Source organism: Mixophyes fleayi, chromosome 4 (assembly GCF_038048845.1).
Source record: "Mixophyes fleayi isolate aMixFle1 chromosome 4, aMixFle1.hap1, whole genome shotgun sequence".
In the NCBI taxonomy this organism is placed as follows: Eukaryota; Metazoa; Chordata; class Amphibia; order Anura; family Limnodynastidae; genus Mixophyes; species Mixophyes fleayi.
The window spans coordinates 317,061,953-317,088,720 of NC_134405.1; the positions used below are offsets into that span (position 1 = coordinate 317,061,953).

A 26,768-nucleotide genomic window follows, 5' to 3' on the forward strand; every position below is an offset into this window, starting at 1 on the left:
TCCATGGGAATCACAGAGGATGGAGCTGGACGAAATTGAGGGTTTAAACGAAGAGGTGCTTTGACAGCTGTTGTTTTCTCAGACTCTCTTTCACGAAATCTCATATCTACACGATGGCAAAGAGAGATCAAATCTTCTAGTGACGAAGGAAGCTCTTGGGTAGTCAGTGCATCTTTAATTTTATCGGAGAGCCCCTGCCAGAAGGCGGCAACTAATGCTTCAGTGTTCCACTGAAGTTCAGAGGCTAAGATCCTAAATTGAATGACATACTGTCCTACTGTATGGGAGCCTTGTCGCAAACGAAGAATGCTGGAAGCAGCGGAGGTCACACGACCTGGTTCATCGAACACACTTCGGAACGTGGAAATGAATTTGGCACTATCTTGTAGAATTGGATCGTTTCTTTCCCACAGAGGGGAGGCCCAAGCCAGGGCTTGTCCAGAAAACAATGAGATAAGATAGGCCACTCTGGAACGATGGGTAGAAAAATTTTGAGGTTGGAGTTCAAAATGGACTGAACATTGGTTAAGGAAACCTCTACAAGTTTTGGGGTCCCCGTCATATTTTGACGGAGTAGGCAGGTGAAGCGTAGGAGCTGTAGACACCTGGGATGGCACTGGGGAAACGGAGGAAAGCACAGGAGCTTCAATACTAGCTGTAACAGTCTGTCCAGATGTTCCTTGGGAGGTTAACGATTGGTAACATTGAAGTAACAGCTGTTGGCGAGCATCCTGTTGCTCCACACGGCTGACCAGATGCTGCAGCATCTCTTTAGCAGTAGGTTCCGTATCTGGGTCTGTCATGGCCTGATCTTACTGTCACGGGCACTAGGAGTCTTTACCCAGGGATCACCAGGTGATAGGCTTACCAGAGCAGTATAGGTGGTAATATGGTACTCTGGTAGCGGGGTGATCACGGAACAGGAAATAGCAGATGATGAGATGCTCAGGAAAGTCTATGACTAGCAGCACTGGCAATATGGAGGTAGTAATACACGAGGAACTGTATGGACAAAGGACACGTGAAGGTAGTCAGTGGTCTGCGGTAGCAAGTTGTACCACTGCTATAGTGAGGAGGAATGTCCAACAGAAACGAGGAGGTGATGAGAGTCAGCGGTCTGCGGATAGCAAGTTGTACCGCTGTCTGAGTGAAGGAATGGAATCCAAGTGGAGGTATCCGGGGAGTCAGTGGTCTGCGTTAGCAAGTTGTACCACTGCTATGTGAGAGGATACTGGAACAGGTGAAACTGTAAACAGGAGTCAGTGGTCTGCCACTAGCAAGTTGTACTACTGAATATATATGTGAGGAGGTGCACGGGGAGAGACTGCAACACAATATGTACACGGGCACCTTGACTTTGATCCACAGTAATATGCACAATATAAATGTATAAATGACTGAACAACACTGCCAATATAGAAAGTCTCTTGAAGTAATCCGGCATGAGATAACACAGTCAATGATGGCAGTAGAGTCAGCAGATAGTACACTCCAGAGGAGAACCAACACAGTCAATGATGGCAATAGACTCAGCGGATAGTACACTCCAGAGGAGAACCAACACAGTCCAGCAAGGTATGCAATACACAGCACAGTCAATGGGAAGTATGCATACCGTGGTTCAGGAGAAGGCAGTCAGACAGGAGTGCAGAGATACCTGAAGGGCAGGAGGCCAGCAGGATACAAGTCCCTTGATGGGTGAAGCAGGGGTCTAGCAGGTGCAGCGCACAGGTAGGTAGACCAGCAGGGAACACAGGAAGGCGTGGAGAGCGGATCAGCAGTAGATGGATGAGTAGCGCTGAGAAGTAACAGCAGCGGGTCTCTGCGGGAACACGGAGGTAACCAATAGCAACCAGCAGGTGCAGTAACGATGGGACACCGGAGCAGAGTTGAACTGGAACAGATGATCACGGAGAGTAGCGGGTAGCAATAGTGGCAGCAGACTCAAGGAAACACGGTAGAGTAGACAAGGACTGAAGACTGAAGCGCACAGAGGCAGCGGATAGGAATCAGCTAAACAGTCACGATGAAACACAGACGGGTTGCAGGTTGAAGACTGTAGTGCACGGAGGCAGCGGATAGGAATCAGCTAGCAGTCACGATGATGAAACACAGACGAGTTGCAGGTTGAAGCCTGTAGTGCACGGAGGCAGCGGATAGGAATCAGCTGGCAGTCACAATCATGAACAGGTGAGTGGATGTGGTTGAAGCCTGTAATGCACGGAGGCAGCGGATAGGCATCAGCTAACAGTCCCAATGATACATGGTAGAGTTGAAGTGATTAGAAGACTGTAGTGCACGGAGGCAGCGGATAGGAATCAGCTCACAGTCACGATGATATAGTAGATGGTAGAAGTGGTATGGGAACCACAGTAGCAGAAGTGGTTTGGAAACCACAGAGGTAGAAGTGGTTTGGAAACCACAGGAATCAGCAGGGCTGAATGAACAAGGAAACACAGGAACACCTTCAGAGACTCATGGGGAATGAGACTCCAAGATCAGGCAACGTGGTGTTGACCACAGGTGCTTAATATAGGGAGGTTGCCTGATCTGCCAATTAAGTTAAAGGAACATACACTGGAGGTATAGAAAGGGCTGCGCATGCGCAGTCCCTCAGGATGGAGGACGGCCACGGTTCCTAAATGTCCGGGAAGAAGCACTCACAGTCCGGTGAGTGACAGATAGTTTCTGTAACACAACATATTAAATATCTGAGAAGTTTTACTTAAAATATTAATCTATTATTAGATTACTTTTTATCTTACCTTTAATGACACTTTAAGATGGAAACTTGCTCTTAAACATGGTGCTCTGATACCCAATGACATTGCATGGTGTAATGGATCTCCCTTACATACAAGAGCCTATCTAAAGCAGAATTCTGTCCTGGAAAACTTTTCTTTTATGTAGAAGCAAGTGATATTGTAGCTACTCCTTTATTTAAGCAGAGATACATTTTAATACAGAACATCATAATAATAAATAATGTATTTCACCAGCTGTATACAAAATATATGGGGATTTACGGTCTCCTTTAGCAGGAGGGGACAGGTTTAGGTTGTGATTTGAGTTATGGAAATGGAAGGCTGCCTCTCGTCGTGTCTACCTCGCATGATGCTGCAGCTGGCGGCTGCCGGCAAGATCTACATGTTGTTTTACTCTCAGAAGGGAACGGTTAGTTATGACTCTCAGAGTGCTACCGCCATAAAGTACTTGTCCCTTGCTTCATCATTGCTACTGAACTGTAAATGCCACACAGGTGATCTTTTCTTCGGAATGCTATAAATTTTCAGAATGGCTTTCAAGAGTCGAGCGCATAAAGGGATTGAGGAGGGAGACACAATTCAGTGATTATTGCGGGGCTAGCAACCTTGGAGTTATGGCCGTGCCCAAACGATATCTTCTGTGTTGTAGGGAACTCAGCTAAAGCAAAAAGTGCCTGTCACCTACACAACGCCACACATTAAACAGATGTCTGAACAGAAAACACATTACTAAACATATGTTACATTTACGTTGTGTCACAGCTGTACAGTCTCTTCTGCATTCACCTTTTTACTTGTCTACAGGAAGTCATCCGTCTTCTGGCCGAGTATAAATATTGAGTATTAACGGCTGCTATGGTGTACTGCAAATTACGCACAATAATACAGTGTTAGCAAATCAACACTATAGACTCTGAATGATCACATTGGATTACTGTCACAAGAACCTCTGCCCATACCAAACACTAATTTAAACCATGCCTAAGGAATTTATGACACATGGGCCTATTTATTAACAACAGGTAATACGGTTGATCTTCTATTGCCATAAGCAGTACATATGCGATAGAAGAGAGGGAGAATTTTTACAGCTGAAATTTCTTAACAATGTTTTGTGTATTAATAACTTTACATTTCATTTAGGACTTTACTTAGTCTGAACTATTCATATTGCATTTTTCAAAACCGCATGACAGGTACACTTTAAAGGCTGTTTGACCACAAAAATGATTTGCTTGCTTGTAGTACAAGTAGTTGTCATCTTTTCTATAAACAAATACCAGCCTCCGTATCTCTGTTATGTATCTGCCCTATTAATAACATTGGTGATGAGTGCCATTTTTACCACCCAGGCTTTCTGTTATTTCTAGACCATTTATACCATGTCCACAATGATATAAAACCCATCCCATGTCAGTGGACCACACCCCAAAACTGTTGTATTGTAAGTAAATTATATTATAAATATGATTGACACCGATTTGGGAGGAGATAAGGGGATTATGAGACTGTGAAAAAAACATTGCACACTGCTAAAGTTTGCAGTAGCTAGACAATATTATGCAACAGAAATATTATTAATCTCTTGACATATGAATAGAAATAAATGCACATGTAAAATAACAAATATGGTTAGTGTATATAGTCCTTTTGTACAGGTTTGCATTATGAGGTTCTTTCACATGGTGGCACTGTTCTTGATGCTGATTATTAAGAGATTTTAGGGGGAAATTTACTAAAGTGCAGTTTTGCCAAACCACATGGTTTTTGGCGTTTTCATGTTTGGTTTGTAAACTGTGGATTTTCTAAAGGTCAAACCGCACACATCAAAGCGCGTGAGTCAAAATTGCCAGTTCTGAAACCACAAATCCGATTTTTTTTTCATGGAAAGAATACAAGTCGTACAAACCGCCAGAAATAAAAGGCACTTTTTTTTAGACGTGATGCTGATAGACAAGGTTGATAAAACCACATGCAGTAAGAAGAATACGTTTTTTTTAAACAAAAGTCCCCTCCCTTGCTTGCTTATAAAGCCTTGGCAGGTGCAGTTAGATGAATTGATGGGATAGAGGGATCTGCACAGACAGTGTGTTAGATCTGTTCAGGCAGAGCCAGTGCGAGCCCCCAGGGCTTGGTGGTGCCCCCTTCCTATTCAGAACTATCAAACCCACAACCACTCCCTCCCCCCCTCCTGCTGCTTCCTTGGTTCCTCAGACTGGGAGTGTGGCGCTTTGCTGTGACATCATAGCCCAGCGCCACATAGCCAACGTAACACTGACAAGGAGGGGCAGCAGCAGCTAGCTACTGACAGTGACCGGCACTCTATGTGAGGGCACTGCAGGGCATTAAAATCACTGGATGAGTGACGTTATACCATACTTGTCTACTCTCCCGGAAGAGTAGGCAAAACTCCCGCATTTGCCGAAATTCACAGCAGTGAATGGAGGGGGTGGGCCTTAAACATGTCATTAAGCTTCGCCCCCTCCATCAATGCCGTGAATTTCGGCTTTGTATAGTGGGGGCGGGGCTATGTTGACGTGACAAAGTCACCTCGCCTTCCTCCTACCCAATGTCACATGACTTCTCCTCATTATGTGTTTTGTGCACCCCCCTAACCATTGGCGCATTATTATACGCCTGCTGTTTGCATTGCTCATCTTTCCTCCCCTTTAATATATATTTGGATGGTGTGCTTTGTGAGATCTATGCGAGTTTTGATCCCATTAGACAAGAGCAGGCTGGGATGGGGGGCAGGGGGGCATCTGCCCCCAGAGCCGGTCCTATAGTGGGCTACCTTGAACTGGGTCACTGGGCCACCCGCATTTTTTTTCTTTAAAATGTTCCTAATAGGCTGCTGACCCGTGTCTGGCCCCCGGGGCTAAAATTTGCCAGCTCTGCCCTGCCATTCGATCATGGTTTTTTTTAGTTGTGGAATAACTATGACGGCAGGTGGGAATATGGAGTTAATTTTTAGATAAAAGTAAACTTTTTTTTAACATGTGAAAATCATAAACAATTAAATTTTTCCTATGGCCAAGCCCAAAGCCTTAAACATTTCCATGGATTTGGAAAAAAAAAATGTAATCACAAAGCCACACAGCTAATGAATTTAAGCAATAAATAAACTTATTTTAGTTTCCCCAATTTTATGACTGTGCACACGGCTTATTTTTATTACAGTTATAAGTCTGCGCATCTTTGCATAATTATACCGAGACCTACATTAAAGTATGTAACAACAGCTGTAAAACAAAGAGGCTTAAAAACCAATAAACATACAAGCTATCAAAATGTAGTCTTCTAAGAGCTATTGCTTGTTGTTCCATTTTCTGTGCTTTCTAGCCCAGTAGTTGTGCTAAAAACATGTATTCGGAAAATATCGCCTGCGGCAAATTTACGATTTTAATCAAGCTAGGCCTTTGTGTTCTTATATTCATGTCACTGCAAATATCGTAAGCAGTAAAATCCCAGCGCAGAGCGGTATCTCTTTCATATGATTATAATCTGTACCGCGGAGAGTTTCTCAGTCTTTTTTACTTTTAGATTTAGCATAAGCAAATTTTGTCTGATTTACCAATAAATTGCAATTTAAACAAACAAATAAGCAAAGTTTGAAAAACTTTTAGTCCTTTGCTTGTGGGAGACTCATAGGAGATATTGTGACAGTGTACTTCCCTACTGCTACCGTGATACACACAAAAGGCATAGACCACAACGAGATGGCACTCATATGCCCGCATGCAGCGCTGCACGCATCTATGAGAGAGATGGGATGGGGGAGGGAAGGAGAGATCTAACGTAGACCGAGTACAGTAAGGGCATATTCACACAAGCGCATCTGTGTTGATGCAGATCAACACAGATACACATATATACGCCTGACTGCCAATGATGATGATGATGATGATAATGGTAAGCACCATTCATAGGCAAACCGAGGGGGGGTTCCTAGTGCCTGGAAACTCCCCTCCAAGCCTGGGCACTGTATAATTGAGGTGGCTGGACCCTGCTCCTGCTTCACATAGCTCTGCTCGAAAAGGGAGAGCTGCGTACACCTAACAGTAGTGCACGCAGCATTGCCCATGTATATTATGGGGATAGGAAGAGTTGGAGAGGAGCCAAGCACTGTCTAAAATTATAGCCACGTCCCCATGCATGCTGGTCATATCGTTGAGGACAACATACGGGTGTAAATACGCTATTTTTACATTCTGTTTATTTGAGCGTAATTTACGCATGACATGCTTCCAAAACAGTATCAGAACAAAAGTCTTTTTTCCCTGTAAGAAGTTAAGGGATTTATAGACCAGCCCAGGGATCACCCAGGAGGTGTTTCTTGGTGCCTGGAATCCCCCCCCCCCCTCCCAGCCTGGGGCACTGTATGCTTGAAGTGGCTTGCCCCATGGATATGATGGGGATAGAAAGTGTGCGTGTATATGATGGGGATAGGAAGAGTTGGAGAGCAGCCTTGCACTGTCAATTATAGACACGCCCCCATGCATGCTGGTCATGCCCATTGGCGACATGGCATGGAAACCCCTATCTAGAAATCCTGCGTTTGTCCCTGCAGCCCCTGCTTTAAATGCAGATCGACCAGTTTTCGATGAAAACATCCAACGTTGTCAGACAATTCTGAATGTGCATGGACAGTTTTAAATAACGGGAGCATTCCCCAAAAATTAGATATTTGACTATTCTTAAACATCTGCTGTTCGTAAATCAAATCCGTTTGTACAATTTTTTCTTATAGGAACTCAATAATTGACGTTGATTCCTTAATAGCAGCTGTGCCCCAAATGTCTTCACCCTCACTTGCAATCTCTATTCAATGTGACTGAAATAGTCACCTAACATGGTGATGTCATGTGATAACAGACTGTCCTTAACGCAAAGGCAACAAGCTGCTAATATAATGGTGGGTGTGATTAAGCGCAGCTCCTGCATCTGAAATAAGGTGGTGGAACGGCATTCTGTCACGTTCCAGTTCCATTGCAGCCATGTCGGGTTCTTGTCTATAATCCGGTTGTGTGTGTACAATGTTGCATAGAGGTATAAGCAAACCAAAACTATTGTTGATAGAGAAATACCAACTTGCCCATCTAAACAACTTTTAATAGCTTTAACGGGTCCAAACATCAATCACTGTGACTCAACAGCTCAGGTGATCCAGTTCCTCCTCCAAATACTCAGAATGGGGTCTGTGTCTTCGCTTACTGCACCTTGGGCCCCTTTTGTACTAGGGGAATACCAAGGGAATGTATAGAATTCTCAACATCATTTGTCTTATTTATGTTTAGTCTAGCATAATTGTTATTGTTTAGGTTCTTTCCCATTGGGCACGCTGGGCAGGTGCCCGGGGGCCCTGCAGCCCAGGGGGGCCCACCCACCCGGGGGCCCACCCACCCGACATCCGCATTGGATGTCGGGCGGGTGTGATGACGTCACGCCTGACATGCACTGCCAGCGCGACGGAGGAGGAGACCAGGGAGGGAGCCGGATCACCAGCTGACAGCACGGTAAGTATTTTCTTTTTTTTTTTTCAGGGTTTTCCTTTTTTTCCTGTCTCCGGAGGGCCCCCCTGGACTGCAGGGCCCCCGGGCACCTGCCCAGCGTGCCCAATGGGAAAGACGGCCCTGGTTTAAGGTTAGTGTGCCTTTAAATAGCCGATCTGGTAACCCGAAGCACAGGGTATAACGCACTTGGCAGATTCGTGCTGCCAGATATTAGTCCTCATCACCAGCCTCATGAGAGGCCAATAATGAGCTGAGGATAGTCAGTGCCTTTTGCTGCTGCAATCCAAGCTCCTGGCTTTGTGGCATTTTTCCTCCTTTCCTCAGGAAAGTCACTTCTTTGTATCTGTTCTTCCTCCCGCAGATAAAGTCTGCAGGATTTATAGTTTTCCATCCAGACACAGATCCGTTTCCCAGCTGCTGTGTGGATTATGTTCAGCTCTCCCTCTCTGCTGTTCAGCATTCCCCCCCATCCCCCACGTTCCCTTGCCTCCCTCGCTTACTCCTTCATGTCACAGATAATAGAGCTTTAAAGCATTTCATGGGCTCTGCGACAGGACAGAACAATTTCAGGCTGATTTTCACATACCAGCAGAGTTTCCCGGTACCGACGTGATATTTATGAAAAAATTACTAAACGAATTCAATACCAGGCAAGGGCACACAAGGACAAGGAGATACATTGTGGGTACAGGCAGGAGATGCTCTGCCAACTGTCTGGTTGTTGCCAAGGCGGGCTGGCGGACTTTTTGCTAAAAGATGCTTTCCTTTATTATTATAAGCAGTTATTTATATAGCGCCTGCATATCATGCAGCGCTGTACAGACAATATTTAATCAGTCAGTGCCTGATGAATTGGAATTTAAAAAAATGCAGGCATAAATTTGTATATTGAAAAATAAATATTTTACGTAGTATGCAGAGCAACAGGTGCCTTAAGTATAGTACGTAAAACTCGTATGCTTGAGTAAGATACATTTAAAGAGGGAAATTCAATTGCCAGCGAGCAGACATTGTGCAGCGCAGATTGCCGACAATTAAGGTAGAAATATCTACTAATTTTTCCTTGCACCTCTATGGGGTCATGGCTCTGGTAGCCAGGGGTATGCTGGCACTTGTAGTATTTTTAGACTGACAGGGATTGCTGTATAGGCTAGGGTTGGTAGTCATTATGGCAAGGGGACCAGATGCTGTGGGTTTCCCCGCTGTAGTGGCACCAGCCCAGCCTGGTGCTGGTATCGGAATTTTTCGATTTTGCCAGTACCAGCCTAGGCATCATCATCATCACCATTTATTTATATAGCGCCACTGATTCCGCAGCGCTGTACAGAGGATATGAACTTCGGTGCTGGCAGTATTTAAAAGTGCATTTAACGCTCAGAAATAGTACTTGCATCCAACTCTTCATCAGGCCCAGGTCTCAACTTTTATGTTTAATAGGATGTATTTTGCCCCTTCTATTTGCCCTTTAGGGTAGAATTTCTAGGCATACTGCCACAGATAATAAATGCAGTCCAGGGGGTATATTTAAAAAGTGCCAATAGCAACCAATCAGATTCTAGCTCTCATTTTGTAGAATGTACTAAATAAATGATAATTAGACTCTGATTGGTTGCTATAGGCAACATCTCCACTTTTTCAAACCCGCAGTTTAGTAAATATACCCCCAGATGTCAACTCACTCTCATGATCCGTTTTACCCATGAATGAGCAGTATTATTGGAGAAAATGGAAAAGTTATTTAATGAAAGGGAGGTTCTAAAGCGATAGGAGGTTGGACTTCTGATGTGTCTTTTACACTTTTGTACGGTGCGCCTCTTGTGATTTATCCTCCCCTCCACAGGGAGGCGCACTTCTAGTTCCCTGAGGGTGCAGAATACGCATGTACCTTAATATGTGCTGGGCAGACCATCTTGACGCTGCAGTGTAACACCATGGTACTTTGTGCTGCACATCCTATGTATTTTGTAAATGAGGTCAAATGACTGAGGTAAATATTGAATAAAATACACAGCATTTTGCTTTACCAATATTGCTCACCAATATTTAATTTTTTAAGTGCATAATATGTTATTAATCATTGCATTATTCTGCAATAAAATGTCTGGTAAGAGTTTCTTTGTTCAAAGCTTGTCCTTGATAAACCCAGAAAAACAAGTTAACGTTCCACTGTGGGGCTCTTGAGCAGCCAATATTATATTTCAGAACACATCCACATTAATAAATGAAAAAATGCAGAGAAATAATGTTCTCTCTGCAAAATACAGTGCTATAAAATATGTATTGAAGAATTACGTGAATAAGTCCTACTTAAAACAAAGGTTTATTTCTATTTATATAGTTTGTTTTTCATATTTGGCCATCAAGTTGCTAGACGATTAGTAACAAATTCATCTCGCGGCCAAAAGATGACCTTATATATCTATAATGATTTATAATGTAAAATGGAAATATGGGGCTTTCAAGGTTCTGGTGTTGTTATAATTGCTTTAGATATAATTACTATAATTTATACTCATATTCATGCCAATTTTGGCAGTATTATCTCCGGGAGGGGGCTTTGTCATGGGATGTGGCCACGTGTATTTTGCTGTTAGGCCATACCCCCTATAAAACGTTAACAATATCGCCCTATCACTACAGGGGGTAGGGCCAGGATGATGTGTTTACCCCCACCCCCACCCAGTTCATCAATGAATAGGGCACAGTGCGGGAGGTTTCCCGGCTCTCCCTGGAGTCCGGGAGAAGTCTCAAAAATTTGGGAGTCTCCCGGACATTCCGGGAGAGTAGGCAATTATGCTATAATTTATACATTTGGGTCTGCTTTTTATGCTCTTTTTACATCCTTGGTTTTAGTAAACGTTTTTTCAAAAACATGCTGTAATAATGGGTAAATTGAGTAAAGATATTTATGTAGGCATCTATATTCTCATAAACAGACAAAGCTTTATTTCTATGCAAATGCTTACTATGCATATATTTACTTCATGTACAAAGAACTTTAGATATAATGACAATTCCATTGAGTAGCATGATTTCTAAATGAAACAATAAGCAAAAAATTAAAACTTATAGGGTATTTGTGGAAGGATCTTATCAGACCTTTTAAAAAGGAAACTCAGATTCTAGATATAATGTTCAAAATCATTTCTTTAAATTCTCACTGCAAACATCACTGTGTTCCAAGATTTCTATTTGCATTACAAAAGTGTGAAAATGTATCAATTTAAGCTCAATCATGTGCAAAACTGTTAACATATGGATGAACCTGTTTGCTCACATTTTTAATTGACCTGAAGTTCCATAGAATTTTCTAACTCTAGATGCGATTCAACAAAACGATTTACGAAACTTTTAAAGTTTGTGAGAATCTCTAGTAAAGGGATAGTGGATGGACAGAGGCCTAAGGCGTCAAAGGTTGTGTGCCTACATCAGCAGTGGGCAACAGGCGGCCTGCGGCCCCCAGCTCGCTGCTTCCGATCATATCAGAACAGGGGCAGTCATCCGCACCATGTGACCTCCTCTACACAGCGCAAGGAGGTCTCAGGACATACCCGGAGGTGTGCATAGTGCTCTTCCTACTTCCTCTGTGCGGCCCATTTGAAGGTAGGGTCATTCATCTGGTTCACATTGCCCCTCATTGGCCTACATGCTGTGTAAATTCTGCACCAATCTTAATGTTTGGGCATTCAGGATACAGTAAAATTCCCTTTATTTCATACTATCCACTTTTATTAATATACTTATATCTGTGGAGCCCTTTTGCTGCATCCATGTCCATAGGAAGTATGGTTGTATAAAGTTAATTTAATATAGAGGTGTCTTTAGCACTACAGTCTTCCTCCATGAAGCTGTACAGGAGCCTCATATCTCTACCCTACTGTGTGCTGTTGGAGGACCCTGCTTCTTCTACTATGAAGCTTTCAATCTGTGTCTTCCTGTTTGCTTCTATCCTACTCACATACTAACACTGACCAGTCACATGCAGTGCTGGCCTCCCTAAGGCAATCACAAGAATGTAATTTCACTGCCTTACACAACATCAGCACATTCATCTTCTGAAATAATCTGTGCTGCTGTGAACATTCTGATGATCTAATTGGCTAATAAACTGGGGAGATTCCGGACGTGAAGGGATGAAGACAGAAAAACATGTGCTCTGATCCTAGTCATACACACTCAGGGGCGCACGGAGGATTGTCGGGGGGGGGGGGTTTCTCCCCGCCGACCCAAAATAAAACAAACGAGAGAGAGCTGCTGCACATGCGCTGTCCTATACAGCAGCCGCGGCGCTGTCTAAGAAGCGTCTGCGGCGGTGATGTATACAATACAGCACCGCCGCGGACGCTTCTTTGACAGCACCGCGGCTTCTGTATAGGACAGTGGCCACTTAGTTAGCGCAGGGGGGGGGGTTTCTAGAGACTCAGAAACCCCCCCTGCGTGCGCCACTGACACTTTAAAATGCAGTAGCCAAATTGGTGCATTAGGACCCAGGACTGAGATCAGGGATCTACGGGATCTAAGACTTGGTTGGAATGTTTCAAATAATGTATTTGAAATATATATGTATATACATAGCCTTTATTTATCTTTATCTGGCTGTATACTTCAAGCCAATAATAAAGTCATGATCCATATAATACAGGACAGGATACTAGTTTTTAGCAGTGCTGGGAAATGTCTACACATTTATAATACACATGGGCTCCAGTAGCGCATGCAGATGTCAAGTCAACAAATGTTTTCTTGTTATTGTTTAATACCAAGCAGAGGATGGATTGTAATCTTTATCCTCCATGTCTGACTCTCAATACTAAGCGGCCACATAGGTTGTAAGCCTGAAATACTCAAGGTAAACATTGACATGTTTCCATAGAGTGATCCATGTACATAACTACACAACTGCGGAGCAGAGACAAATAAAAATTATATTGTATTCCAAAGCAGGGATTGGTGACTCAAAAACTGTTCGCAACTCTCCAAGACTTTTATTATGGACCCGCTTACCCTGGCAGCCTCCATATATTGTTGTATGATATTTTATTTTTAAAATGGATTTGACTAAAATCTGACCACCTTAATATACAGTATTACAACTTCTGCCACTTGTTTATATGTGCCCTGTTTAGATCATTGGAATGTTTACAATATAGTCAATTAGACCATTGAGTATGCGAATCATGTCTGAGACAGTAACCTGATCATTCATGTGACAGGGGCAGTGTCATTACAGGGAGGGAATGGAGGTAAGCAGGAAGCCACAGGCTGAGACTTAAATAGTGGAAGAAGCAGGGTCTCCAGAAGAGTATGGATGCCACATGTCACATTGATGTCACACTTTTGGGCAACTGTAACCTAGATGGTGTGTGCAACAGCTTGTTTATCTGCTGTAAATGTGTAATGGGATAGGCAGTATATAGCATGGTGGCTAAGTGGTTAGCACTTCTGCCTCACAGGGCTGGGGTCAGGAGTCCAATTCCCGTCCATGGCCTTATCTGTGTGGAGTTCGTATGTTCTCCCTGTGTTTGCGTCGGTTTCCTCCGGGTGCTCCGGCTTCCTCCCACACTCCAAAAACATACTGGTAGGTTAATTGGCTGCTATCAAAATTGACCCTAGTCTGTGTCTGTCTGTCTCTGTCTGTGTGTGTGTATGTTCGGGAATTTAGACTGTAAGCTCCAATGGGACAGGGACTGATGTGAGTGAGTCCTCTGTACAGCGCCGCGGAATTAGTGGTGCTATATAAATGATGATGATGATGATGATAGCCAGATAACCAACAACAACCATGAAGCACTATCAGTGTTCAGTGTTGCAACCTGTCTACAGTGTCAGAATATAGACATTTGCCTCTGCCGCCTTGTTGGCAATTCATCCTTTCTCTAGTCACTCTGCAATTCCATGATCTGAAGAGTAAGCCTAACCTGTCCAAATGTCATTCTATATATCCATCTATAATGCAGCAGGTAGTAGTTAAGTTATTTTGAAGAAAAACTGCTTCCCTTGTGGGTTTGGCTTCAGTAATGACAGAACAGAATATTTTGTCTCGTGTACAGTGTGTGTTAAGATGCAAATGGCTCCAATGTTAGGTAAAAAACTGTTACAAGGGTTTGAAGTTCTCTGTGTCTTGGATATGCTGTACGCCACTGTGTGTAAAGCCTTAATTAAGCAGTCCTGACATCCCTGTGGAAATAGGTCAGCACAATCCTTGATGAGCCAGGAAGAGTCTTTTCTGCAGTTGTGATGTGTACAGAGGTGACACGGTGACAGGTAGCAGAAGCACCTACTTAACCCTTAACTGCAAGTGGCATTGTCTGGAACCGTCTGTGTCTCTGTAAAATGAAAAGTTAATTACAAATGCTCAGTGTGTGGGAGAGATAAAGGGAATGGTGGCAGCAATTCATATATTTTTTTTTATATTATTTTGTAGGATAAAACGCTCTGATAGTTGGGAAGTGAATCATTCCAAGTTTGAAGGTAATTAACCCAATAAAATATTTAATGTGTGTTTCCATATCATGTGCAAAAAAAAAATTTACATTTTTTTGTTAAGCACATTGCTGTTTTTCTTTTATGTTACAGCTTATGATACTACTGTACCATATATTCTATATATCTTACCTTAATGCCTGCTGCTTTGTTTGTTCTTCTTGACTGGTCACCCATCCTTCTCCTTTTGACATAATCTTTTCATTTACCACCGCTACACAAAGTGGTACTATTAACTCCTTCCCTACCAAGGGGATTAAGTAGATGTGTACACATCTAAAAATGTACAGTATATTGATAAGAAATGTCTCATAAAAGCAGATAACATAACAGGCCTGGTTCAAATTGAGACATCCTCCCATTGACTTATTGTATCTTTGCGTTTTATTGGTCTGCGCTTGCTCAGAAAGTCAATGTATGCAACTGCGGCTATTCAGACCTACTGCTTTTTGGCACCTAACTTTTCTTTCTTCTGAAGAGGCGTTACGGCAGGAGGGAAAGGTCGTTTTAACGTAAGCAATGTACAGTAAGGGTGTGTTCAAGCAAATGTGTAAGGATTTAGACTAGGACAAGTCGCAGATATGATTAAAAAGTGGTTTTATTTGTGGGTGCTCAGGGAAGGGCTAAGTAGAGGAACGCCCAAACTACAAAACCGCTTGTAAGTAGAATGATTCTCTGACACTTATTAAGTAGTCATTCAGTCATAGATTAGGATTTGCCAAGCTTGTTGTAGCAAAGATAAAAACTTTATTTTCTTTTTATTGACATGTCGGGAAGACGTTTCTGTTGTATTAGCTAGGTTATTCAAGTTTAGATGATGCTTCAAAGGAATTGCGTTCATAAAATATAAAATAAAAGGTTTTTGTACATATTAGCAAGTTGGACGTAAACGTCTGAGGGTGAGTCTGGTGTCAAGAAGATACATCTGTTACTCATTCAGTCCTGGAAGCATCTTGAGCTCTGTATAAGGTGTATATACACATACACTTGCATGCAACTTTCACGTTTAGATTCCACTCTGAATCAGGCACAACAATCTGGTATTCAAGTTCTCTTGTACAACAGATGAAATACAAGGAGCATTTGTGGACAACCCCTCCTTAATATAACCTCCCCCCTGTTTAACAAATAGGAGCCCTCCTCCTGTTACCTGGATCCGGTTGCTGGTTCACACCGTGGGAGATGTAAGCAGTCCAGTCCTCTCCAGTAGAGCTTCATCAACCTCTATCTAAGATAACTGGATGGATTGTAGTACCCAGATTTGGCATGCAAAGTCGCTGCGGTGACAATGTGCCGGTTGTGCCATGATCTGGCTCCTGGCTTCAAGTAATCTGAGGTTTCCAAGGCAAGGACATTCTATTTAATAAATGAGGTAGTGGGTGATTATATATTAAAGGGGTAAGGTTGTCTAAATTTGGAATGTTACGTTAGTTCCTTACCTAGTCATATATTTTCCACTATGCAGGAAGAGTTAATATTTAGAATGTGGCTGACTACCAACTGTCCATTCATTTACATTTCTGTTTCCCCTTGAATACAGCGCAGCACAGCTCTGGTTTGTGCATTGGATACAATTATCTCCACAGAGCAGTTTTTTTCATAGCCAAGAGAAACAAAAATAAACAACTTACAAGACTTTGATGGCAAAGCAAAATATTTAGAAAAAGATTAGCAGGACATCTATGAACTAATGAATTCAAATTGGCTTCTACATATTTAACACAAAATACATGATACACAATATCCACAATGTGCAAGACACTAGGGAAGTACATACACATAACAAATGAAGTAAAAAATTGGAGTAAACTATTGATTACAATCTGCAACAGCTGCGAGAGTGGAGTCATTTGTAAATGTGAATGTGGCAATTCAACAGCCTCAAGGACAGCTGTAGTGACATCGTATAGCAAATGTTATCGTGACTGGTAACAAACAGGTCAAATGATCAGAAGCAGTCATTTATATCTACAGTATATTGGATTTTTTACATATAGTTTTCACTTTTCAACACAAACATTACAAATATTGGCAAAGAATAAGAAAATGAATAATCAGATAAACATGATAAATAAAACAAAACAGATTTGTACATTAATCCTGTCAGCAAAATACAGTAAAGGAAAGAAGACAGAGAGAGATGAAAGGAAAGGAATGCACAGAAAGCGACATCTAGGTTGATTTGCTGGATTAATGAGCGCATTCCATATGTGGTTTATAAAGGGATTACATGTATCTGTGGGTCTATTGATCTGGTACCACTAAGTAAGAAATGTTGACATGTTTCTCAGAAAGTAAGTGAGTAAAGAGAAATACTACAGATGAGCAAAATTTTCAGAACTGTTCCACTCGAAGGTCTTATCGCTGGATTTTTGCACCTCTGCGACACAGACTCTTCCACTGAAATTCGATTTGCGCTTTATTCTGCCACAACTTTGCTCGTCTTTAAAAATACATATAACTGCTGCAAAACTACTTGAAGCCAACAGGTGGTGATACAGAGCCAAACCATTCTTACTCCTTTTCAGACCATTGTAGGGAGCATGGAGGCCAGCCTCCATGTCCATTCTTCTGAAGATTTCCACCTTGCCTCCAGACTTGCACGTGCAGTGTGACAACAATCATTTGCGCTGCATCCTTCCTCCACTCCCCTCTCCCTCTACTGCCCCAATCGTTAATGTTTTGACTGCAGGAAGAAGTGTAGATGATTGCTTTGTCCAAGTGCTCTCCTGCACTCAATTATGGCAGAGCGCAGGTGACTGAAGTGTTCCGGGCAGCATTGCAAGTGCTGCGTGAAGGAGTATAAGTATTCCTGCCAAATTTTTGCAAGACATTAAAATTTAGTCACATTTTTGCCCTTCAACAACAAAAAAAATAGAAACCTTTTGTCACAACTAAAGTACACATAACATTCACCACATCACTGGTTTTGGATAGGGATAGGGCTACGAGTCCCCTATCTTTAGTATTTGGATGAGTTTATCTGCTACAAGCTACTACATTTACATTTGGAAGCATTATACAATTGAATATATAATGCTTCAGTAATAAATATTGTCTGTGAGTAAATGTTTATAAAATTGGCAGCAAAAAATATTTTCAAGGGTTTGCAATGAACTTGTTGTTTGAGTATTTATATGTTTTTGTATTTTATGATTGTTGAAAAGTATAACATGGTAGTTTTTATGTAAAAAAAAATCTTGACCTGAAATCCTGCCCCTGAATCCCAAGTGGATCATTTGTGCTCTGTTGTCGCTGTATAAGTGACTTGTGTGCCCAGACTGGTAAATGTGGCCTGATATGTGAGCACAATTCATTACATCACAATCTAATACATTTTTCCAATGGGACTGCAGCATTATCTTGGGGTCTTTGGAGTGGGTGGGCGGCTCGGATCCATTAAGTTGCTTCTACATGGAGCTGGGGCGCGAGAGGAGGAGTATAAAGCTTAATTAAAAACACCTCTTGGAGTTCTCCAGCGTTGCTATTAAAAGCCCAGCGATGACTTGTATGGGTTATGTAGATGTACTCTGCTACGTTACTCTAGGCCTACCACTTGGCACAGGCGGCTGGATAACATTTAAATCAGGCTGCAAGTGTAATTAAGCCGATTTCATCAGCTGATCCCTGGCAATTTTATACATGATGACTTAAAACATGACAATTTAGAGGCTTCAAGAACTGCAAATTGGGCCAATAAAACAAGACATATTAAAAGGATGAGATGTTAACATTTATTTGAAAAGAAATGAGACTGTACAACCATTACAGATTTCTGGCTTATTTTAACCATCTTACAGCCAAAGGGACCCTGTGTAAACTGTGGTGTGTATATCCGGCCCAAACTGTGTTAATGAGAACCAGCTTGTGCCTGCAGCAGTGAATTAGTGCCTCTGGGCAGAACATACAGTAGTTCAAAAGGAGAATCCTAATGTGATTGTATATGTATCCTGCTGTCACTGCGTGTGGTACTGGTGGGTAATGAGCCCCCTCACTTTCCTCTGCCCCGGCTAGCTCTCTGACCAGAGGGTCCCCGCACTTGCAGGTTTTCAGCAATGTCTCTTTAAAGTGTTGGGACTCAGGTGTGGTGACTTAGGACACGTGCACACAGATGTATCAGTGATTTGGGCACCAGATCATCTCTATAAAAATGAACTCTTTCTTTACACTCGTCACTCCAGCACGATACTTGAGTTGCAAATAACACTAAAATAAATATGTATCTCTCCTTCCTCACACCAGCACAGCTAATCACCTCTCCACTGCCGGGGGCTTCTCACTTCTGCAATAACACATGCTCACTGTGCTCTCTCTGTCCTTCCTGGGAGTCTCACACTAATTGATTGGGGTGCCCCCTTTTTTTACTCTCAAGGACTCTTCTTTATTATTATGGGGACTCCGCCCCATTTTTGTGGCTCTCTGATCTTCAGTCCTCCTTCCCCTCTTTATATGCAGCCACGCACTGAGGAAATTTCTCCCTCAAATCTGTCCCATGTCACTCATATTCTCTCAGTTATGATGTACTTTGGCCCCTCGTGGCAGCCGGCCAAAGACCGCCTCCCAAAATTGCTGGGTGATCCAGGGACCACCCCTCTGTCCCAGTTTGAGTCATTCACGGAGGGCAACATCGATCGACAAACATTGATCAACGTATTTCAGGCGCCACCTCTTTACATTAAATGTATACCCCATGCAGTTTTGGTATTGCAGTCAGACGCTGCTCAGAAGATAATTGGGATCACATGGGCCTGAGACTTGCTCGAGTCCCTCAACAGCATATTCAGCACAATCATCAAGGACACTTTATTACATTGAAATAAGCTAATCTAGAGCCATCTATGGTGACTTTGCAGCAGCCAGTTTATGAAAAGTTTTGTGATCTTTTCATGCAGTGCTTGAATTTTTTATCAGATGAAACTGCTCATAAATGGATCAGCTAGGTCAGATAGGAAGAGTTGTATGGAATGAATGAGCGTCATGTGCACCCAGATATCAGCAACGCCTCGTCCAATGTCTATAGAGTGCTAGAACTGATCAGCAAATCAATTTCTTTACAGGACGATACACAACACTTCGGGGTATATTTACTAAACTGCAGGTTTGACAGACTGAAGATGTTGCCTATAGCAACCAATCAGATTCTAGCTGTCATTTTGTAGAATGTACTAAATAAATGATAACTAGAATCTGATTGGTTGCTATAGGCAACATCTCCACTTTTTCAAACTCGCAGTTTAGTAGATATACCCCTGGGACTATATTTCTAGTTTTTAAATCGCAATAATTTTATTACTGGATTTAAAAGAAGTAAAACACTTTTTACGGACTTATAAGGTAATTTATAATGGAATGTTGATCATATTTTTTACATCTTTTCTAACTTTTTTGTGCATTGGGTGTGCCAGGAATAAGAGGCTTTTTGCCCATTAATAAGCACATAATAGAGCTGTAAGGAAGCCCGTCCATAAACTTCTTTGATATGGCTGAGGACGGCTTGTAAGTGCACTAAGTGCTACAGATATTTATCAGCCTTTTGTAGCTTCTAAACATGTGCCGCTGAATTACACTAATAGTCATTATGAACATGTCCTTTATTAATGCTATTGTCGATTAGGAAGACAGCGCTTACTCACAGACTTTGGTGGATCTGTTTGTGGTGAAAGCGTGCCCTCTAATCTGTGCGACTCACCTCCCTATCATCCTTCATTCTGTGATAAGGACCTATTCATCACCAGCTACGCTAGGGACCAGCATTTGCCCTCAGCTCCCCTTGACCTCCTCTCCTGGGCTGGGCTGAGGGCTATTTTTCAGCAGCTTGGCCTGAGATAAATGACTCTCAAAGGGGTGACAAGAGAGGAATATGTATTAACCTCATAAGCACCAGATGGGCTTGTAATGCTGAAGGATCCAATCCTCTGCTGCCACTGGGATGAACTCTATATTATCAGGATTAATTTATTCTGTGTCTGTCATTAGGTCACAAGTCTATTTCAGCATTCTCATTCGTTAATTATATGTATATTAATTATGATTATACTGAGGACAAGATATAACCAAAATTGTCATACATCACATTTCTTTATTTTCTATCCTTTACTATATATGGCTTATATTAGGCTATGTACCCACTGGCATTAAATTGAGGTCTTAAACATTTATGTTTAATGCAAATTACATTCATGTAAACAGATGTGAAATTAAAAACTATTGTACTAAATAAGACCATACATATTTGCATTATTACCTTTTAACTCATTTTTTTGAATACTTCCTGTTCCTTGTCAGTGCATCTGACACACAATGCAGTTTGAATGTGTATTTACTTGTATATTTACATACATTATAAAATACATTTCAAACGCCAATGTTTAGGTAGCTTTAGTCTACTCACCACTTTATAGATCAGCAGAACATTAGTAGGTCCAACCTACTCTGCATGGTGGGCAGGACAAGGCATATGATGGCACTAATTGTGTCATCTTGATTGTAATTTATAGAAGTCATTGAATAGGACTTGATCAGATGAATTAGCAAGTGTCATTTTTATAAACCACAAACCTCCAAAAACATACCTGCCAAAATATGGCTTCTGATGGATATTGACCCTAGTGTGTGTGTTTGCGTGTTAGGGAATTTAGATTGTAAGTTCCTATGGGGCAGAGACGCATTTCGCCCTTCCATTTGCACTTTGTTAGATCAGCACATTTTTTGTGCCCCATATTAAATTAAAAAAAAGCACAAAATACTGCAGAACAATGGAAAAAATGGAAAACTTTCATTTATGATCGGGTCGGTTCCAAAGTCCTAGTTGGTTGGGTTTTGACGTATTTCACAACTGTCCCAATTTAGGCGGCATAGTCTTGAGAGGAGCATCTTTGTCTCGAATGCCGGTCAAGTTGGGAGGTATACTCTATGTTCCCATTTACAATGATGAGCAGGTGTCATCATTAAAAGGTCTTTTTAGGGGATAGAACAGAGTTTGGGGGTGGCCTAGCTCTTTGGGGGCACTAGCTACTCCCCTGGATCATAGCCATACCCCCTTTTGTATCCATGCCATCACTTTGCTGAGCATGCACAGTGTCCCAATTTGGACCGGGGTCAGTGTTGGGAGGTACGTTTTAATGTAATCATTACGTTTTTGTAATGCTCTCCTCTTGAGAGTTTTCCACTTCTCAAAAAGTAAGGAGCATTTATAGATTCCCGATTGAACAGATGGGAATCCACAGATGCGATATGAAATGCAAAAAAGATTTTAAAACATAATCTCATACCCAATCAGGGCACCACATGGGGTCTAAGTGTTGCTTTTAATAACAGAAGGCTTACTTGATGTCTCTTTAAAACCTGCACAGTTACAGAGGAGACTTGATGACTTTAGTTGTGCGGATCTGCTGGAGTGGTTAACAGGGGAGAGATGAGCAATTAGGAATAATAAATACTACAGTTCTAGAATCTGTAACAAACAGAGAAATACACTGAAGGTAATGAATAATAATTTACTTTTACATTTTATTTCTTATATAAACACTAAGTCCTTTTTTATTTTTTTTACTTTTTTTTTTTGCTTTACACAACATATAAGAATGGTTGTCGCTTGCGATAGCACTCCTATCATCAGGAGTAACTCCCGCTAGCAGTAAAATTCTTATTTTTTAAATATTTTTATCTATTTTTTTACATTACTTCTTTATTTTTCCACTGTGAATGAGTGAGCTGGTTAGCCGGATGGCACGAAACACAGAACCCCAGAGACGTAATAGTATCGCTCATAAATAGTGTAGTGATAACTGATTTTTTTAAGTGATGTATTTTGATAAAAAGGATCATGTAATGAAAATATAAAATGGGTAAAAATGTTGAAAGAGGTGTATTTCTACAGTATTTACATAATAATGTTGTGTTTATTTGGACTATTACCAAATTGAACAACATTTAATGTCATTCACCTGAAGGAGATAAAAAAAAACATATGAAACATATAAAAATAAAAATATTTATTATACTATGTCCTTTTCATTCAATAAAATAGTTTAGTCCTTGCTATCAAAATCATTTTTGATATAGAGTTTCAATCTTCTGGTTGTTAGGGGCTAATCGCTTTTTGCTTGGAATAGATTTCAGATTAACTCCATTATGTTGTCATCCTTTACCAAAACTTCAAAGAGGACATGGTTTATTTATTAAAAGTTATTTATAGAGCACCTACATATTATAAAGCACTTTACAGAGAACATATAATTATTCACATCAGTCCCTGTAACAGTGGAGCTTACAATCTATATTCCCTACAACACACACACACACACACACACACACACACACTAAATCACCTTTGTTCCTATGTGTATCTTTACAGTCATCATACTATATATTAATTGGACAAATCACTGGATTATGACTAACAATTCTTTTGATCCCATACCCAAAGGAAATACTAGTTGATTGAGTCATTAAAGAATATCTACCCCAACTACTTTGGGCTGGGTCACTGAGCACCTGCATTTTTTCCCCCTTTAAAATGTTCCTAATAGGCTGCTGAGTTGAGTCTTGCACCCTGGGCTAAAATTTATCAGCCCTTCCCTGAGATGTTGCCTATAGCAACCAATCAGATTCTAGCTGTTATTTTTTGCCCCTGAATAATTCTAAGCCTAAATAACTTTTAGGTATTGTAGTCGTTGGCATTGCCCTCCTGCCGTACGGCATTGTATTTGTCTGGCAGGGTCATGGGGGGTGTAATAACTATGCCATGAAGAACCTTGTCAAGCGAAGTCTGAGCTAGTGAACAAAGACACAGAATGAGCTGGATAATACAGCGAGATACTCTAAGTATTTTTTTTTATAACATTACATTTGGCATTTTTCCCAAATGTTGTTAAAGGTAGACATCCCCTTTATGAGTTTTTGCCAGTAATAAAATTCATGGAATCACTTCATTATTTTGAAATGTACTTTCCCGTCCTATCGCTGTGGAAGAGGCACTCTTTCTGTTCTATTATTCATTGGGAAAAACTGGTTTGTATTGATATCTCGTATTCCTTTCAGATCACTAAAGCAGCACATATTAACTCTGTGAACCTTACACATTAAAAGATTGAATTGTAAGCTCAGCAGGTCAGAGGTGACTGTTATTGTAAACATGTCACTGATCTATAAATATAAGATATTATCTTTACTATAGATTAACTTTAGCCGCCTAGCTAATGCATTACTCAGAGATGGCTGCACGGAGGAGCCGGCACAGGTCAGGGCCCCTGGAAGTTCCTCCAAATGACTTTCTTTACGTGAAGCCTGGGGTGAGAGGTCTTCCGCTCTGATCGTTTATTACTGTCTGGCCCCACGTGCTGTGTCCTCCTCATAATCCTATGAAAGGTTTTTTTTTCATAGTGGGTTACCTTTTTGTCTTAGTTCTGGCTTTTCATTATAAAATGTGAATTTCTCAATATCGTATAACTCAAGCACTCCATGTACTGCATCATAAATTAACATTTTCTAGATCAAAGATTATCTATATGACAGGCTAGTTAGGTGACACATAAAAATGATTTCTTTTTATCTGTGTGCCAGTGGCATTGTATGCAAACTAGTGGGAGGAGACAGATTTCTGTGTTCTTTCTTTTAGTTCACAAAGTAATTATAAAGGTCCTTCTGGCTTTTAACACAGAGTCAATTAGAAAATGACTTGTAAATGTATTTGTGTATGCATGGATGCATCATGTAATGACACTTGAGTTTGTAACCCTTTACATGTGTACAGGTTAAAGGATAATTCACAGTATAAGTAATACATACATGTATCCCCCAGCTCACGTGTGTGTGTGGTGTCCTGAGATCATGGTTATTTCTCCAGCCGTCTTATAAATGGGGGATATGTACAGTCTTTGCATCTCGCATAAACCAATAAATTACATCCACTTCCAATGCACAATCTTCCTTTATCATCCCACCTCTACTGAGGCTTAACAAGTGAAACTTTGCTCACTTGTAACAAGAGCTGACACTCACTGGTTGGTTAACCAGTACACTCTAGTTGATTTTTCCTTCTGCTCTGCAGCTGTTGAATAACTGATTTATGCTACCCCTTAACCACACTGGCAGGTCTCTTATATCGATGTCTTCTAGGTGGAATGGGAGTAGATGACACTCACATATGTCTCCCAGAGCACACATCCATGTACATACTATCTAACATTCTCATAGATCAAGTCTTTATATCTCACATGAATTTCCCTCACTTAGATTATTTCATCTGCATTCTGAGCAGTCATTATCTTGTAGCCACCATAACCCTTGACCTCACTCTCGGTTTAATCCTCTCTGATTCTGGAACCTCACATGAGGGTCTATTGATGAAGGGAAAAAACTCAATTCTTCAGCAACAATTCGTATTTTTGTAGGGGATATGACTCACTTTGTACCAAATGTAACTGCTGGCGAAGAGTTCAAGATTGGCATTAGTTTAGGGCGCAAAACTGAAGATGGGGCGCAGGAAAATTATTTTAAGTTAGTTTAGTTACGGTAGAGGGCGACGGGGTGTCAATTGTCTGTCTTGTTCCAGGTGTTAATATTTCTAGTTATGGCTTTGCACGGTGGTTAGCATTGCTGACTCGCAGCACTGGGGGAATAGACTCGATTCCAACCAGGGCTGTATCTGTGTGGAGTTGGTATGTTCTGTCCGTGTTTGCGTCAGTTTCCTCCAGGTGCTCTGGTTTCCTCCCACAGTCTTACAAACTGAACCCTAATGTGTGTTGGTGACGGGAATTTACACTATAAGCTCCAATTGAGCAGGACTGATATGCATGATGCATTATTCTCTGGAAAGCACTGTGTAATATGGAGCTGCTATACAAATAAATGATACTACAGCTCTTGAACGATTAATGAAAATGCATTTATCACGGCTCCTTAGTCTGTTTAACACAGACTAGACAATCCTTATTTGCAATTTTATAGACATCAATGTGGTTTTATGTGGGAATGACAGGTCTAGTATACTGTAAATACAGCTAAAATATAAGACACTTTTATATGAAACAATACAAGTAATGTGATTTTACAAGCCATACAGTACTTGTAGGTTAAATTGCTCTTACCAGTTTAATTTTATTGTGGCTATAACAAAGTTTATTTTAGCCAGGGCTATTCTCCAGTTACAATCTTTCCAGTTGATGTTCATGCCATGTAAGGACCACTAGCGGGCCTATTTATCAAACTGAGAAAAGCTTTATCTCTGGCGAAAATAGGTGTTTTTACTAGAGGTAGCCCTGAAAAGAGATTTTTGCAAGCCCTATCTCCGTAGAGAGTTGTGAACAGGCTGGAACTGTGTCCCACTATAATGTGGATTCCATGCTGCAGTTTCACTGTTATACGGTGACCAGCCCAGTCTGTCGTAGTCTGATGATGGTTGTGGAGTTTGCGGAAGGACCCCACTTGGACGTTCCCCTGCAATAATGGCTATGAGTGCTGGTGCTTGGAACACTACTGGGGGAGGTGGTCAAGTCATTTCTATTTATTTATTTCAACCTTCTTTTGAACACTGAAAAGGCCTATGCTGATAATCGTCATAATTAGCACGGATCTTTATACCAGTAGTCCAATAAAAATGAATATCCGATTTGGAGCTATGCACAGCTACCAAAAAGTGAAACTGGACATACCCTTAATTCACAATGACCAAGGGCCAAAATCTGTTAGGCCATATCCTCCCTGTTCTTGTGCAATCAGCTCTCTTCCTCCAAAAATGGATTTGTTGGGGGCAGGGGCGCACAGAGGATTTTTCAGGGGGGGTTTCCTCCGCCCCCCCAAAAAATAACTCCTATAGGATGACAGAATTGTCCTCTTCCCTACTGTGATTGGTGGTCTCTGTTGGTTTTCATCAGGGCCATACAGACAGAAAACAGTAAGAGACGAGATGGTGCTATTAATTCCTTTGTGAAGACAATTGCCAAGGAACAATATGCAACAATTTGAAGTGAAGAGATAACTAGAATTAAGTGAATTCTGTAGCCGG

At 41.3% G+C, this 26,768-nt stretch overlaps 1 protein-coding gene across 8 annotated transcripts in view; it reads left to right on the forward strand.

Annotated features, from left to right (window-relative positions):
- Nucleotides 1–26,768, forward strand: part of SGCD (sarcoglycan delta) — a 495,352-nt gene that overhangs the window by 123,337 nt on the left and 345,247 nt on the right. For 5 of the 8 annotated variants that reach the window (XM_075210130.1, XM_075210140.1, XM_075210131.1 and 2 more), the window contains exon 2: nt 14,703–14,749. The exons of the other annotated variants lie outside the window; for them this stretch is intronic. The gene's annotated coding sequence lies outside the window, so the exon portion shown is untranslated. The remainder of the gene's footprint in view (nt 1–14,702; nt 14,750–26,768) is intronic. 8 annotated transcript variants of the gene reach the window in all.